Genomic DNA, 16,774 nt, shown 5'->3' with positions numbered 1-16,774 from the left:
AGCTCCAAACTTTTGCATGTTTGTGCACATATGCATACTTTTTGAAAGAGTTGCTAATATCCAGTAATAATTCTCCATATTGAGGTCATTGAAAAAGAGCTCAGAAAAGAAAGCAATGATGACACTTAAGTCTGATTTCCTTAAGACAATTTTTTTTTTTTTTTTTTGGTGGGGCTCTTGCCAGTGACCCGGGAACCAACCTGCGCTGCAGAGGCTTCAGGTAGCCTCCCAGCCCAGCGCTCAACCGCTGTGCCACCAGGGGAGGCCCAAGACAATGTTTTTAAAGTTTAATGTTCGGGGGTGGGGGGCGGGAGGGGAAGGATTGGGGTCAGAATGGGGCGTTTGCAATTGTATGGGGGAATATAAAAATAAAAATTTAATATTTGAAAAAAAAAAAAAAATAAAGTTTAATGTTCAAGTAACATTGAGGGATGGAGGAAGAGTTATAAAAAATTCCTATGCCCCATATGCTTACTGTCTCCCATTATCAACATCTCCTCTCAGTGGTGCATTTGTTACAATTGACGAACTTAGATTACAGTTCTTTATCACCCTATGTCCATTGTTTACTTTATGATTCACTCTTGGAATTTGTGCATTCTATGGGTTTAGATGCCTGTATGATGGCATTTGTACGTCATTATGATTATCTATTTTATGGTATTATATAGAGTATTTTCATAACCTAAATATCCTTATTCAAACCTTCCCCCACCACCCAAACCATAGTAACCACTGATTTTTTTAGTTTTGCCTTTTCCAGAATGTCATGTAGTTGGAATGATATAATATGTAACCTTTTCAGATTGGCTTCTTTTGCTTAACAATATGCTGTTAATATTCCTCCTTGTCTTTTCATGGCTTAATAATTCATTTTCTTTTATTGGTAAATAATATTTAATTGTCTGGATGTACCAGAGTTTATCAATTCACCTGCCACAGTTTGTTTATGCATGCATCTATCATTCATTTTAGTTACATAGTGTGTTAACTATGAATAAAACTGCCATACACATCTGCGTACAAATTTTTGTATGGAAACAAATTGTCAGTTCCTGTGGGGTAAGTATTAAGGAGAATAATTGCTAAACCATATTGTGAGAGTATATTTGGTTTGGTAAGAAACTGCTAAACTATCTTTCAAAGTGGTTGTACCATATTACATTTTCACCACCAACAAATGAGAATTCCTGTAGCTCCTCCTCCTCAACAAAATTTGGAGTTTGCAGTGTTCCAGATTTTGTTCATCCTAATAGGTGTGTAGTGCAATCTCATTTCTTTAACTTTCATTTCCCTGATGAGCTATGATATAGAGCACCTTTTGATATGCTTATTGTCATCTGTTTATCTTCTTTAGTAGGTGTCTGTTAAGGTCTTAGACTCATTATTAATTAGATTGTTTATATTTTTTGAGTTAAACTTCTTTGTATATCTTAATGGCAGTCCTTTATCAGGTGTGTCCTTTGCTAATATATTCTTATAGCTTGTGAGTGTCTTCTCTTACTCTTGATCTTGTCTTTCGCTGACAGAAGTTTTTCATTTTAGTGAAGTCTCACTTATCAATTATTTCTTCCATGGATTTTGCTTTTGGTGTTTTGTCTAAAAGTAATTGCCATAACTAACAAATGTCATTTGATTCTCTCCTGTGTTCTTTTAAAAGTTGTACAGTTTGCATTTAAGAACTACATCTATGATTCATTTTGAGTTAATTTTTATGAAGAGTCTATAACTAGATTCAATATTTTGCACATTTAGCATCATTTCTTAAAATACTATCTTTCCTTCATTTAATTCTTTGTCAAAAATCTGTGAACTGGGCCTCCCTGGTGGCTCAAGGGGTTAGGACGCAACCTATGAGGCTGTCCACAGCCACTGCAGCATGAGTTTGATTCCCGGCTAGGGAGACACCTACATGGCACAGCAGACCTCTCCTGACTCACCTGCTGCTCCCCTAAGCAGTGTATTTCAGTTCAGTCAATCTGCTTGTACTGTTCCCTTTGTCTGTGGTGAATCCTCTCACCCCCCACACCTCTGGCCTGTGCCCCAGTTTTGTAAGCATAAATAAATAAATATTTTTAAAAAATAAAATAAATAAATAAATAAAATAAAAATAAATCTGTTAACTATATGTATGAATTTACTTCTGAGATCTCTGTTCTGTTCCACTGAATATTATCTGCTTTTTTTGCCAATACCCCACTGTCTTGATTACTGCAGTTTTGGAGTAACAGCTGACATCAGGCAATATCAGTTCTCCAACCTTATTCTTCTTCAACATAGTGTTGAACATGATAGATCTTTCACCTTTCCACATAAACTTTAGGATTTGTTTGTTCATATTCACAGCTAGAATTTTGATTGGGATTTCATTGAATTTATAGAACAAGGTGGGAAGAACTGAAAACATTACTGAGTCTTCCTTCAATCAACATGAAAATTCTGTTTATTTAATTCATCAAAATGTATATTATTCCTCCTTTAGACATTGTACATATTTTTATTGGGTTTATATCTATTTAATTGTGGGGTGCTAATGTTAATAGTATTGTGTTTTTAACATTAAATCCTACTTGTTCATTCTTGGCAAGCAATTGACTTTTGTATATCAAACTTGTATCCTGTAATTACTTCTTTTTTTTTTTTTTTTTAAATAGCTTAGGTTTTATTTATTTATTTTTTTTTTATTAGAGGCATGTTTTTTTATTTTATTTATTTATTTGTTTGTTTGTTTTGTTTATACATGCACTGGGTACAGTCAGAAGCGCGGGAGGGCGAGAGAATTCACCAGAGCCAGAGCGGGGAGCAGAGCAGGCAGACGGACCTAAGTACACTGCTGAGGGGAGCAGCGGGCGGCAGGAGAGGTCTGCGCGCCATGTGGGTCCCTCCTCTGGTGGCCGGGGAGCAGCCGGGGATCGAACCGGCGCCGCAGAGGCTGCGGGCAGCTTCGCAACCCAGCGCTCAACGACTGCGCCACCGGGGAGGCCCTGTAATTACTTCTTTATCCCAGGAGTTTTTTTAGCATATTGTTTACAATTTTTCTCATAAAACATCACATCATATGAGGACAAAGAGTTATTTTTTTTCTCAATCTGTGTATCTTTTCTTATCTGTGTATCTTAAAGTATAAGTTAGAACTTCTAGCACGATGTTATAAAAGAGTGGTAAGAAGGGATATCCTTGATTTTGTAGGAAAGCTTTGAGTGTCCCATTTTAAGTATGATGATAGCTATAGGTTTTTGTAGCTATTCTTCATCAAGTTCAGAAGATTCCCCTGAGGTTTTTTTTTGTTTGTTTGTTTTTTAAAAGATTTATTTATTTATTTATACAAGCACTGGGTACAGTCGAAGCATGGGAGGGTGAGAGAATTCACCAGAGTCAGAGCGGAGAGTAGAACAGGCAGACCGACGAAATACACTGCTGAGGGGAGCAGCGGGCGGCAGGAGAGGTCTGCGCGTCATGTGGGACCCTCGCCAGTGGCCGGGGATCAAACCGGTGCTGCAGAGGCTGCGAGCAGCTTCCAGCGCTCAGTTGCTGAGCCACCGGGAGGCCCTCCCCTGAGAGTTTTTATCATGAGTCGTGAAGTCTGTTTTGTTCTATAAATATTGTTTCTCTTTTTCATGCCAGATTATGTGCTGAAAGTGGCAAGTATAGCAGTCAAAAAATCAGACTCTGTCCTTGCTTTCATAGAACTTTCTTCCCTGTGCATTGGTTAAAGAATTATGAAATTCCCTTCACATACACACCTTCGTATGCTAAACACTTTCTATTTAGAGAGACCACCTCTGGTCACCGCGAGGCAGAAGGACTGTCTTTATGCTAGTTCCATGGGATTCCTAACATGTAGCTCTTTTTTTCACAGTTCTTGTTGATGATGTTTAAGAATCTCTTATCCAGCAGCAACATTACATATTTTTCCCATTGGGTCTCACCTTTGTGACATCGCTATCTTTTTTTTTTTTTTTTTATAGAAGAGCCAGGGTACAGGCCAGATGCACGGAAGGGTGAGAGGATTCACCAGAGACAGAGCAGGGAACAGAACAGGCAGACTGACAAAATACACTGCTGAGGGGAGCAGCGGTTGAGACAGGAGAGGTCTGCTGCACCAGGTGGGCTGCTCCGAGGCCAGCCAGGATTGGACTGGCACCGCAGTGGCTGCGGACAGCTTCACAGAGATTCGTTCAACCGCCTGCACCACCAGGGAGGCCCCTGTGACATCACTATCTTTAATTGTGCAAGGTTTCTTTTCCATGAATTCCTTTTCATTTATTCCCAACCCTGACCCATTAGTACACATTGTTAATTTCCTGGTACCTTATTAATGCAATGGTTACAATATAGTTTCCCAGTAAATAACTTCTCTTCTGTTTGCCTAGGGAACACTTTTACCTGTAATAATCACTCGTTAACATAAGTCTGAGGCTTGATGTCCTTCATAAGCTTGGCTGCAATTAGATTTATTATCTTTATTATCTGCAGTTGGATGGACGCAAGTAAGTAGGGACTGACAACTTCTTCCCTGATTCAATCAATTTACTCCAAGTGCTGTGATGAAAAAATAATTCATTAAATGGGGAAAGTTACTGAGAAGATGACATTTGAGTAAAGATCAGAAACAGTAAGTGTGCCGTCTTCTTGGGGGGATCAGAGAATAAGGAAAAAACAAGAGTAGTGGTGGAACTTGCCTGGCACACTCAAGAATTAACAGTGGGGAGCATGTAGGAGACAAGATCAAATATGTCAAGGTGTTGTGAGATTAAGAAGAAACTTACAAGCCATTATGAAGACTGTTTTCAACTCATTATGAAGGCATGCCATCTGAGAAATTTACTGGAGAGGAGACATGCTATAACTTACATTTTAAAAGGACCATTATAATGCTGGGTAGAGAAAAGACAAGTGTGTAAGTGGAAGAATACACCTTCCTACCTAATATGCCAACACCTTCTGCCATCTTTCCTGCAACAGATCTTTTGAAAGTGGTACCAATGCTGGAGTCCCACCATCAGGTGGTCTCTCCTGTCAATTAATCTGGGGTTTCAGTGTCTGGTTTGTTTCTTTCCAGGATCTTGTAGCTCCTAATGCTGGGAAAACCTGTGCCCAAATAAAGCTGTGAGGAGGTCTGCTAGGGTAAATGATTTTCAGACTTTTTTGCCCTCCGGCCACTAGGATTGCATGCCTGATGGCGGGCACCTGCATTTTGTTATATTGTTATTTTCAGTTTTATTGTTTACTTTTGTGGGCCATGGCTGCAGTATTTATATTTGCCAAAAGAAGCAGAGAAGAGAGGGGCACCAGAGAGCCCAGAAAGAGTAAAGAGTAAGCTTCACCAGGGTCCCTGGGGTGACACTACTCCTGGCCTCCCAGGCCCCCCGGCACCCCTGCCTGCCATGTACCCGGTTGCTGCACTATGTGTAAAAGCTCAATAAAAGCCCCAGAATGCCACCAAGGGCTCCATGTCTCTCCTTTACCCATCTGGAGTTGGATAATAGAGAACAAGCTCTGTGCCCTTCCTGGCACTACAAGGTCCTTAGAGAGGTCAGCTTGGATGGGATAGAGGAAAGAAACTAGTATTTGGACATTTACCTTTTGGGAGCTTAGGCAAGTTCTAGGCATTTGAAATATCTTACTTAGTTTAATTAACACAACAACCTATAAAATAAAAATGATTGGAGATTCAGGGTTAACTGTGGTATAGAAATTACACGCTTTCCCTTCCTGGTCTCACTTATGAGACAACGCATAACAAATTATTAACTAAATTATAAAAGGTTTGGGGCTCCCTTGCAAGATAATTCAGAACAAAAGGAGACTTCAGGGCCTCCCTGGTGGTGCAGGCAGTTGGGCGCAGCGCTGTGGAGCTGTCTGCAGCCTCTGCAGTGAGAGTTCGATCCCAGCCTGCCACGGAGATACCACATGGCGCAGCAGACCTCTCCTGTCTTACCTGCTGTTCTCCTCAACAGTGTATTTCAGTCAGTCTGCCTGTTCTGTTCCCTGTTCTGTCTCTGGTGAATCCTCTCACCCTCCCACACATCTGGCCTGTACCCCAGTTCTTATATGCATAAAAATAAATTAATAAATAAATCTTTAAAAAATTGAGACTTCACAATTCAGTCTCAAGTTGAGATGTAAGAAGCTGACAAAATCAAGATTACCCATTTGGTGATAGGCTAAATTAAGCCCTAAGTCACAAGATAATGGCAGAGTTTACTCCTAAGCATGGAATATGTATTCCAAAAAGTGTCTCACCATTGTTCATTCCCTGCTTAGCAGTCATGAGCCAACGCAAGGGTGAGGAGCAAGACTTCTTTTGCGGGGGTTGGGGGGATTATTTGGGACAGGTGGGAATGAATGAGTGAGGTCTAGTGGAAGGGACATACCTGTCTTGTCTTTAACCACTCTCTATGGGAGATCCACCCTTCTCTTTAAGATATTCACATTTTCATGTGTCTGTGGGAAGAGGAAGAGGATTCTATTGTTCCCACCTCTCCTCCAGATTGCACTGACTGCAGGTGTGTGTCTCACTTACTGGCTGATTCTCATGGGTTTTGAGAGCCAATGACAGGCTGATACATTCCTCCCATCTTGTGGTGTTTTTACCAGAGATGTCAGGTCAAGAGAATGAGAGAATTGGGGATCACAAAGACAGGCATTCTAAACAAAGTCTAGAGAATGGGACATTAGGTCACTGGAGGAACTTGGGTGACACTAATATGAGCTAAATTGTGTTCCCCTCAATTCATGTGCTGAAGTGCCAATCCCCCATATATCAGAATGTGTCTGTATTTGGAAAATGGGACCTGTAAAGAGGTAGTTAAGGTAAAACATTAGTGTGGGCCCTAATCCACTAGCAGATTAAGCTGGTATCCTTATAGTAAGAGATCAGAACACAGATACACAGAGGGATGACCATGGAGGACCCAGGGAGAGTATGTCCATCTACACTTGAAGGAGACATGTCTTAGTAGGGACCAATCCTACTGACATCTTGATCTCAGACTGCTAGTCTCTAAAATTATATGGTATTTTGTTTGGCAACCTTAACAAACTAATACAACCATTTTAACAATGATAATGGGTAATTTTGGTTCCGAGGAAGCATTGTGGCTCACAAGCCCAAAAAGAGATGAAACCACACATCAACATGACTCAGAAATAGGGCTGTGTTTTTAATAGGGTTGTGAATATCTCTTCTACAATTTTGATATTGTGACCTCATATTTACATTTAATTTCATCAATCCAGAATTGATTCTCCTCTGCCTCCTGTGGCAACTCCTCTCTTCATCAAAATGACTCAGTTGGTTCTGATCACTATTGCATGTTAAACATGCTGTGTCATGTCTTCTCTACAACAAATAAACCCACCAACTACTCATCTTTATTCCATGATTTTGTGAGAATCTCTTTATCTGCAACAAATTCTTTCATCTTATCTTGTCACTCATGTTTGGAACTTTTTAAGTTTACCAGAATCTGCCTTCTGAATTTTCAGTTTTGTGCATATCACCAAAATTGCATATAAGCAGTTGTGATGCCACACCTATATTGTGTACCCATAGAAGACATCAATAATGCCCATCACCATTCAGCTGACATAGACAGGAAAACTATTCTCAATATATCTCTACATAGAAACTGCCAATGGATCAGAGCAGTTAAGGAAAGGGAAGATTTCTTCATCTTCTATAATCATTCCATGAGAAAAGAATTGTAACTTACAAATTTTCATCTTTTCCTTTACTAGGCAGAGCAGGTTGTACATGCACAACAAACACATGTACATGCACACCCATGCACACAAAACCCGCACACTTACACACATCTATGCACTTATGCTCACACACATACTGTTGAGCCTTCCCTTCAGCAAGAAGTTAAGTATATTTCCTATTTTTAGATTGCCAATTGAAATTTTACCTTTCTGTGACTGTCTTTGGTAATTCCATAAATGTTGCAATAAAAAATTCCATGCCCTTCTAGTACTTTGGGCCTCAGCTTTGATTCTTATAATGGAATTGCTTCCCTCTATTTGAGTCCCAGCAATAATTAGCAGTATGGACTGCAGTCCCAGACCAAGGGATACCCCAAGACCTCCCTTGTACGGTCTACTTAGTATGAAGGCAAAATCTTTGCCAAAAACGTCATCTTCAAATCAGCTCTTCCTTGAAGAATGCATAGAAAAAAGTTATTTCATGTTGACTGTCTCCTGTATATTTATTGACTGAAACATTTGAGCTGTTGCTTTTCCCACTTATAATTTTAGGTTACAGTTGCCTAGAATGTTTAATCATAGAGCAAAGCTCACATTTAATGAGAAAAATGTCAAGTATATTGTTATCTACCTAAAAACTGTGAAAAATAACTGCCATCTGGAATGTGCCTTCTGCTGATGCCTCTAAGAATTTTTACTATGAAATTAACAGTAGGGAAATATTTAGAAATGGAAACTTGCTTAACTTCCTTTTAGCTTTATGAAACCAGAAAGATGCACGGATCATTCCTTAAAGTCATTTCTGTATACCTTGCCTCAATTCCTGCAATAACCTACCAATTTCTTGACATCCTCTTTCCTCCAAATACATCTTCAACATTCCTGCCAGAGTTATTTTCTAAACCCTACAACTGGCTCCATAAACTACTACTTAAAAACCTTATGTGGTATTTCCTCTCTGCACCATTCCAGCCAGAAAGTTCTGTGACGCAGTTTCATGTTATCCTTCCAGCCCTCCTTATCCTTGCAGTCTAACCAGGCTAAGCGCTATTTACCAGAAGTGACCATGCCTCTCCCTGCTCAATGCTGTCTTTGACAGATCAAGTTTTCTCTCCTCTGCATGGTGATTTGCATGTATCCTGAAATATCTGACTCAAATACCACCTTCTTTAAGCTTCCTACAGACACAATCAGCTGGTCTTCTCTTTGTGAGCATGTAGCATTGTTTGCCTACCCCTCTAGGAAGAATTGCCATAGAATCCTAATACTTTGTTACTAGTGTCTTCCTGATCAACTCTGAGTTCCTCTGTTGCACAGACAGTATTTCATGCGTGGACCTACCAACCCAGCCCCTGCTATGATGGTGCACTGGTGTCCTTTGAATTGACTTTGATCATAGCACATTATCTTGAAAGGGTTAGGAGTGAGTGGGGGCCCTTTCCCAGGAACATACTCTTTTGGCAACAGCAAACCTTGCCATCATGGAGACTATGTTTATTTATAGATTTTTCTCTCTGTATTTTAGCTCGTCCTGCTACCAAAAGAAATAGCAGCCCTGTCAGTCAGAAAGCAATTGATAGTGATAAAAATCCCCGTTAGACATGAGTTCACCGATTCTTAAGTCATTCTTTACCACAAACTTCAGGCTCATTATACAAGGAAAATATGGTATCTCTGAGAAGCCACATACTTAGAAGTTTATAATTTGCCTCCACTGGTGACTAAGGGTTAGAGGTTTTCACTGTTTATTGGAGTGTGGTTTGGGTAGGGACATGACAGTAAACAAGGTTTCCTTTACTCACTGGGGCTTATATGTGGAGACCTGTTCTTGGGAAATACACCCATTACATGTTGGGGGGGGGGGCTGGAGGGAGAAAGACCAAGTCTATCCTCTGAAATAAACTTCCACTTCTGAGCAGGGTCCACTGCTCAGGGCTCCTCACTTAACAATGCTCTCTACTTCTGCCTTTCTCTACCTCTGAATCTGAGTTGAGACTTTCTGTTGCATAAGATAATCTCAGCTTACTTGATTTTCAGTAAGGAAAAAAAGTGAAACTTTTGGTAGGATATTGGGTTATCTCAGAAATCCCAAAAAAATTGACTCAGAGGGGACAAGAACTGGGAAAATGGAGGCAGGAAGTGAAATGTGGGCACTCGTTAGATGAAAGTAATGGTAGGTAATGGAGACAGAAAGTGAAATGCAAGAAGTTTTTCTCTCTCCACCCTCACCCCAGTACCCACTTTGGCCAGTAAGACCAACCCTGAGATTATAAATTCATAGAACTCCATTCAGAGATGGAACAGATCCTCTCCATTCTATTTCTGATTTCCTAGCACAAACATATCCCATAATAGTCTTTGAAAATCTTACTTTAGCCCAGTAGGTAGGTGTGCATGTGAAATACACAGAGCTTATCTCTAGGGGAAAAGTTACGAATGCACAGACAACCCAAGTGATGATGGCTTGCCCCTTCTTTCCTCAAATATTTTGGAGTAAATAATGAACATGGTTGATAAAGAACAATGTCTATTCCCACCTGCTCTCCAGATCCAACCATGGCTGTCTGGTATGGGGTAAACTGTGTCCTCCCTCATCCCCCACCCCAAAAAAGAGATGTGAGAGTTCTAATCCCCAGTACTTTATTTGGAAATAAGGTCTCTTAAGATGAGGTCATTGGGTTGAGGTGTAATATAATATGATTTGCATCCTTATAAAAGGGGAAGTGTGGACACAGAGCAACACATAAAAAGAGAACGCTTTGTGAACATGAAGGCAGACATCGCTAAGGAGTGTCAAAGGGGCCAGCACACCACCAGAAATTCAGGGAGAGGTCTAAAAAATTCTCCCCCATGGCCCTTGGCAAGAACCAACCCTACAAACAACTTGATCCCAGATTTTCAGCCTCCAAAACCTATAGAAACAATAGATTTATGTTGCTTAATTTCCTAGACTGTGATCTTTACGGAAGCCCCAGGAAACTAACACATTGTTCTTCAAGAAAACTGAGCTAGGAAAACTGGGCATGGCAAAAAAGTGATCTTTCTAATACCCTTAACACAAGAATAGAGTAACTGGACCCCTACCACACAAAGGCTATAACTTAGCTTTAACAGAGATGGATCATCCCTGATTTGAAGATTTTTTCCTCCTAACAGAATGCAATAGATGAGTTTAAGAGATTTTAAAAGTCCAATAATATATACCAAAGTCATAAGAATAAAGAATTTCAAAAGCAAAGAAATATTTTTGTTTTAAGGGAATATTTTTTTCATTTGGCCACTTCTATTATCATTCTTTTTAATCTTTTCCTCTTACTCTCATTTATGGTTTTTTTCACATTAGACATATTTATTTCTTTTTTGGAAAAATAATTGATTGGAACCTTATTGGAATTCTTTCTTAGTACAGAAACCAATTTAAAATCCCCTAAGATCAGAACTTGTCACGGACATTTTGGGTTAAAAGAGAAAATGGTCTGTCCCCAATCACCAGAGGTTATGTTACGTAAAACCATAATCAGTGGTCACATGTGGTTATGTAACTTTCAGTTACTTAAAAATAAGTAACAAATGTGTACATATGTTTCCATATCTTTTAGGGGAGACAGTCAAAATTGGAGGGAAGAGCACAGGGAACTATGGTAATTGGTCACAGTTGCTATGGTGGCAGGAGAGCTATGGAGACTACACCTGAGGGGAGAAATCAAATATTGTATGAAAATGATCTACAATGTCAGAAAATAAATTAATTTTAAAATAGTAAGTATTAAATCTCTCAGTCACACTGGTCAAATGTAGTAATTGGATAGTGGCTAACTTATTGGAAAGCAAAGTTACAGAACATTTTCATCATTTCAGAAAGGTTTGTTATACAACAGTGCTCAAGAGAAGCTCAAGACACGACATACAAAAACCTGACACCTGAATCACGACAAGCTTCTATTTCTGATTCTCCAATTTCCTGACCTTTGGCATCTGAACTCTTTATGATTTTACCCTTTCCCTATGAAAAGCAAGAAAAAGCCAGCTAACTTACACAATGGACTTGACTGGTAAAATAAAGATATATATGATCCATTTAGTGCAATAAATATTTAAAGAACACTTACTTGAGTCGGCCAAGATAAGACTGTATACCAAAAACAGGTACTCCTTTGGTGGCCCAGGGTTTAAGTCTCAGCACATACCTGAGTTTGATCCCTGGCCAGGGAGCTAACCCACATATGACGCAGCACACCTTTCCTGTCTCATCCACTGCTCCCCTCAGCAGTGTATTTCAGTAAAATCTGCCTGCTCTTCTCCCCACTCTGTCTCTGGTGAATACTCTCAAGTCCCACAACTTCTGGCCTACACCCCAGTTCATCTACACAAAGATAAAAATTAAAGAAACCACTGTATACCCAAAACAAACATGTCCTTTCAACCTCACAAAACTTCTAATCAAATAGTTTTCAAGGGCCTCCCCTGGTGCGCAGCGGTTGAGCACTGGGCTGCGAGGCTGCCCGCAGCCTCTGCTGAGCCAGTTTGTTCCCTGACCGCCGGCCAGGGTCCCACCAAAAAAAAAAAAAAAAAAAAAAAAAGTTTTCAAATAATTGTAATATTGGCAATAACTAAAATATAAAATAAAATGCAATAATGACACAAAGAAGGAATAATTAAAGGTCAGTATAGAGAGTTTCAGAAAAATTCCACATAGAAACTATTTTCTAGAGATGGTAACATTTTGCAGACCAGGTGAACTCCAACCCAGTATCAAGAAGCAGAACATCTACAGGCATCAGTGCAGCCTCCACAAGCTCTTTGAAGGTGGACCCACCATAGCACACTCTCCCACAGACATCAATGGCCCTGGTAAGATCCATAAAGGGGCCTGATGATGGACTCCCCATAAAAGACTTTCTACAGATATCAGTGCAGCCTCCATAAGCTCCATAAAGGTGGACCAAACATAGCAGACCACCCACAGACACCCGTGCAGCCTCAGTGAGCTCCGGAAAGGGACATGAGGGCAGAACAGCCATAGAGTCCCATGCAGATGTCGATTTTGCCATAGTGAGCTCTGGGAAGGAGCTGAGGAAGATCTGACATGGCTGACCCCACTGCAGACAGGACCTCTGTCTCACCTACATAATACTTAATAAGAACTAGTTACAAATTAGTTCTCCCTGACATACAGCATAATTTACCGGAAAAGTAGAAATAAATATTTACCAAAAAATAATGGGTAGACGAAAAGACACAACAAATGGTAGCCTAAGCACCCAGAGGAACACTACACCAGAGAGAGAACAAATCTCCAGAACACACACACAAAGATATAGCAGATCGTTACACCCTATCAGATATAGAATTCAAAATAGCCATGACAAAAGAATTCAAAGACATGGAAGAAAACAAAGACAATAAAACTAAGTTATACACACAGGAGAACTGGAAACCTGTATCCACACAAAAACTTGCACACTAATTTTCACAGCAACATTATTCATAATAGCCAAAACTGGAAAAATCTCAAATGTTTATCAACTGTTACGTAGATAACAATTGCCCTATGTCTGTGAAATGGGATTTGGCCAAAAATGAATGAAGTATTAATACATGGTACAATATAGATGAATCTCAGAAACAGCGTGACACATGAAAGGAGCCAGACAACATGCAAGATTTCATTTATATAAGATGTCCACAGAGGTAGAAAGTACATAAGAAATTGCTATGGGCTGGGAGGAAGGGGCAATGCGGAGTGCTGCTAATAGTTACAGGGGTTCTTTTCAGGATGTTGAAAATGTTACAGAGGTAGACAGTGGTGAGGATTAAACAACTTTGTGAATATACTAAGAAAACACTGAATTATATACTCTAACATGGTGAATCTTATGCTATATAAATTATATCTCAATAGAGCTAATTTAATAAAGCATAAAGGTCAGGAAGAGAGAAGTGAAAGTATATTATTATAAGGTTATTAGACCAAACATGTATTATGTTATAGTTTATTTGTTGGTTATAATTTTACGCTCTATAATAATCAGGTCTCTTCATCAATTACTTCCAGTGTTTCTCTTCTCCAGGGATATGTTAGGATTGTCCCTCTCTGGAGGTACTTCAAGTACTACTTGTACTTGGAGTTACAAGTAGCCATATGACACTTGGTGAATGAAATGTAAAATAAATGACATGTCCCTTTTTTTGAAAGGTGTAAGATATAGCACATGACTGGCCACATCTTTTCACAGCTCTAGTGACTAGAAGCATGAGTTGAGATGAACCTAGGCCAGTGGGAATCCTGAATGTTTAAGTTCAGCAAAGCCCCTACCATGCCAAGAGTGGGGCATGAGAAGAATTAACTTGTATTAAATGATCAAGATTTGGAATTCTTTGTCAGTACATAATTATTTAATCAGACAAAAATATTTTTGTCTAGATAAATATAAATATTTTTATCTAGCTTGATCATCTTCATAATTATCATATTATCATATTTTTATCTAGCTTGATCATCTTCATAATTATCATTTTTAAAAAGCACATTTTAGAGTTAAATTTTAACTTAAAAAACACTTTTTGGGGCCTCCTTAGTGGTGCAACGTGTTGAGTGCAGCGCTGTGAAGCTGTCTGCAGCCTCTGCAGCATGTGTTTGATTCCCTGCTGGCCAGGGAGATTCCCACATGGCATGGCAGACCTCTCCTGTCTCATCCACTCCTCTCCTCAGCAGTGCTTTTGGTCCATCTGCCTGTTCTGCTCCTGGCTCTGTCTCTGGTGAATCCTCTAACCCTCCCACACCTCTGGCCTGTACCTCAGCTCTTGTACCAAAAATAGATGACTGGATCAAGAAGATGTGGTACATATACACAATGGAATATTACTCAGCAATCAAAAAAGATAAATACATGCAGTTTGCAGCAACATGGATGGAGCTAGAAGGGATCATGCCCCGTGAAATAAGTCAGAAAGCAGGGGGCGGAGCAACATGGCGGCGAGGAGACGCTGCGAGTAAGATCTCCCATTAAAAAAAGTGAATAGGGAGGAAAAGCGGCAGGTCCCAGTGAGAACTGGGACACGGAAGATAAACGGGTGACTCCAGCGAACTGCCCGAAGAAGAAACTGGCCATAAAAGAGGACTAGAAGGGAGGGAAGCGCAGAACCCTGCTCCCCTCCCCCGCCCACAGAGCCGGCACTCTCCGACCGGCAGAGAGGAGGAAACAACAAACCAAAACGGCCCACAAGAACAAACGACGCAGCAAGCGGGACTGTGAGTGGAAAGGAACTATTGCAGCCACCACACCCCGTGAACGGGAGCTGAGGCGAACCCTGCAGGATCCGCCGCGGAGGTGAGGGAACGGCTCCGGGCGCCATTAGAGAAGAACAAAGACCCCGGGAGACGCGCACACAGCCCAGGCTGCCGGTAAGCCTGCGCGGGAAAGCGGCGCGCTCGGGGAGCTTGAAAAGCAAGTGCAGACCTGGATCACGGCTGCCCAGGTCCCCGCGCCTGCGACCTAGGCTTGCGGGGAGACGACCTAGGCTTGCAGGGAGACGCGCGGAGGTCCTCACTGAGGTGAAGGTCCCTCCCTGAGTGAGCAGGAACCAGGCGCCCAGGCACGGGAGTTGTGCAAAAGGCGCCATTCCCGCGCCACTGAACTGGGCTACAGCCCGCATCCTGGAACTGAGGGCTTTGAACTGAGACCCAGGGCACGAAAATTCGGGGCGTGGTTTCTCCACGACGGTGGGGCACAAGGCAGACACAGCACCCCAAAGCTGTTGAGGTGTACCCTACCATTCCCGCTCTGTTCTCTGTCCCACGGGGTGGGGGAGGCAAAAAACAGCCCCCCAAGGACAATAGGAGAGATCTCTGGCGCCACCTAGCGACCAGGAAAAAAAAAAGTCACTAACACCCTATAAAACAGGACATTTCTTAAGACTGCTTGAAAAGGGCAGAAGGTTTCTGGAGGACCCAGTGGCCAGCCGGGAAGTTATTCCACCCCAGGCCCCTTCCGACCAGCAGTCTGAGCCCACAGAGGGAGCAGGCACCCACGTCTGGGGCAGACTGGGTGCGCAGAAGAGTGTGCCTGAAACCGGAGGCGCAGGGACTGCATCCCGCTTCGCCATTTGAGAACAGGGACATTTCTTCAGTAAAAACTGCCTAAAACCAGCAGAAAGCTCCCCCAGAAGACAGAGATGGCTCCTGGAAGAGCCAGAGGGGAGCGGAGAAGTTCACCCAAGATGTCAGTCAGTCCGAGCAACACAGTGTCCCAACGCATACGACAAATTAGAAAACAGACAGTAGGGAGTAGAAGAACCACACGCAACCTAAAAACTCCTCAGGAAAGAAGCACACCACAAAAAGAAAACCACTCCCCAGATTGCAACGACAGCAACTTGGAAGAACTTCTGAGCCTTCCAGAAAGAGAATTTAAAATTGCCATGATTAAAAAAGTGATAGATCAGAAGAAGGAAATTGAGTCCCTAAAGAGGGAAGTAAGAGAAATGCAGGAGATCAAAGAATTAATGGAGGAACTAAAGAACTCTGGGAAAAGCAATGAAAGCAGAATAGATGAAATGGAAGAACGAATAAGTAATCTTGAAGACACAGAAATAAAAAGAACCAAAACAGAAAAGGAAAGAGAAGTACGAAGGAAAAAGAATGAAGAAAGACTTCGGGAACTATCTGACTCCATGAGGAAAGGAAATATAAGAGTTATAGGAATTCCAGAAGGAGAGGAGAGAGATGTAGGAACAGAGAAAATATTCATGGATATAATTGAAGAGAACTTCCCAAATGAGAAGAAGGAGCTGAAAATTGATATACAAGAAGCAAGAAGAACACCAAACTTCCACGACGAAAGGAAAAACACAGCAAGACACATAATAGTAAAGCTCCCAAGAATCCAGGACAAGGAAAAAATAATGAAGCTGACAAGAGGGAAGAAACAGATAACATTCAAAGGAAAACCAATCAGGCTGACATCAGACTTCTCTGAAGAAACATTACGGGCAAGGAGAGAGTGGAGGGACATAGTCAACAGACTCCAAGAAAACAGATGCCAACCAAGAATACTCTATCCCG

The 16,774-nt window shown here is 41.1% G+C and overlaps 1 long non-coding RNA gene across 1 annotated transcript in view; it reads left to right on the top strand.

The window, feature by feature from the left end:
- LOC129145903 (uncharacterized) overlaps positions 1 to 11,796 on the top strand; it is a 49,041-nt gene extending 37,245 nt beyond the window's left edge. Inside the window, exons 3-4 of the long non-coding RNA XR_008552068.1 lie at positions 11,310 to 11,469; positions 11,569 to 11,796. This is a non-coding gene — a long non-coding RNA (uncharacterized LOC129145903). The remainder of the gene's footprint in view (positions 1 to 11,309; positions 11,470 to 11,568) is intronic.
- Positions 11,797 to 16,774: the final 4,978 nt, after the last annotated feature.

Source organism: Talpa occidentalis, unplaced genomic scaffold (genome assembly GCF_014898055.3).
Source record: "Talpa occidentalis isolate TD23 unplaced genomic scaffold, MPIMG_talOcc4v2.1 talOcc4.10, whole genome shotgun sequence".
NCBI classification, from domain to species: domain Eukaryota; kingdom Metazoa; phylum Chordata; class Mammalia; order Eulipotyphla; family Talpidae; genus Talpa; species Talpa occidentalis.
The sequence above is the reverse complement of the archived record's forward strand: the minus strand, read 5'-3'. Positions and strand labels throughout refer to the sequence as shown.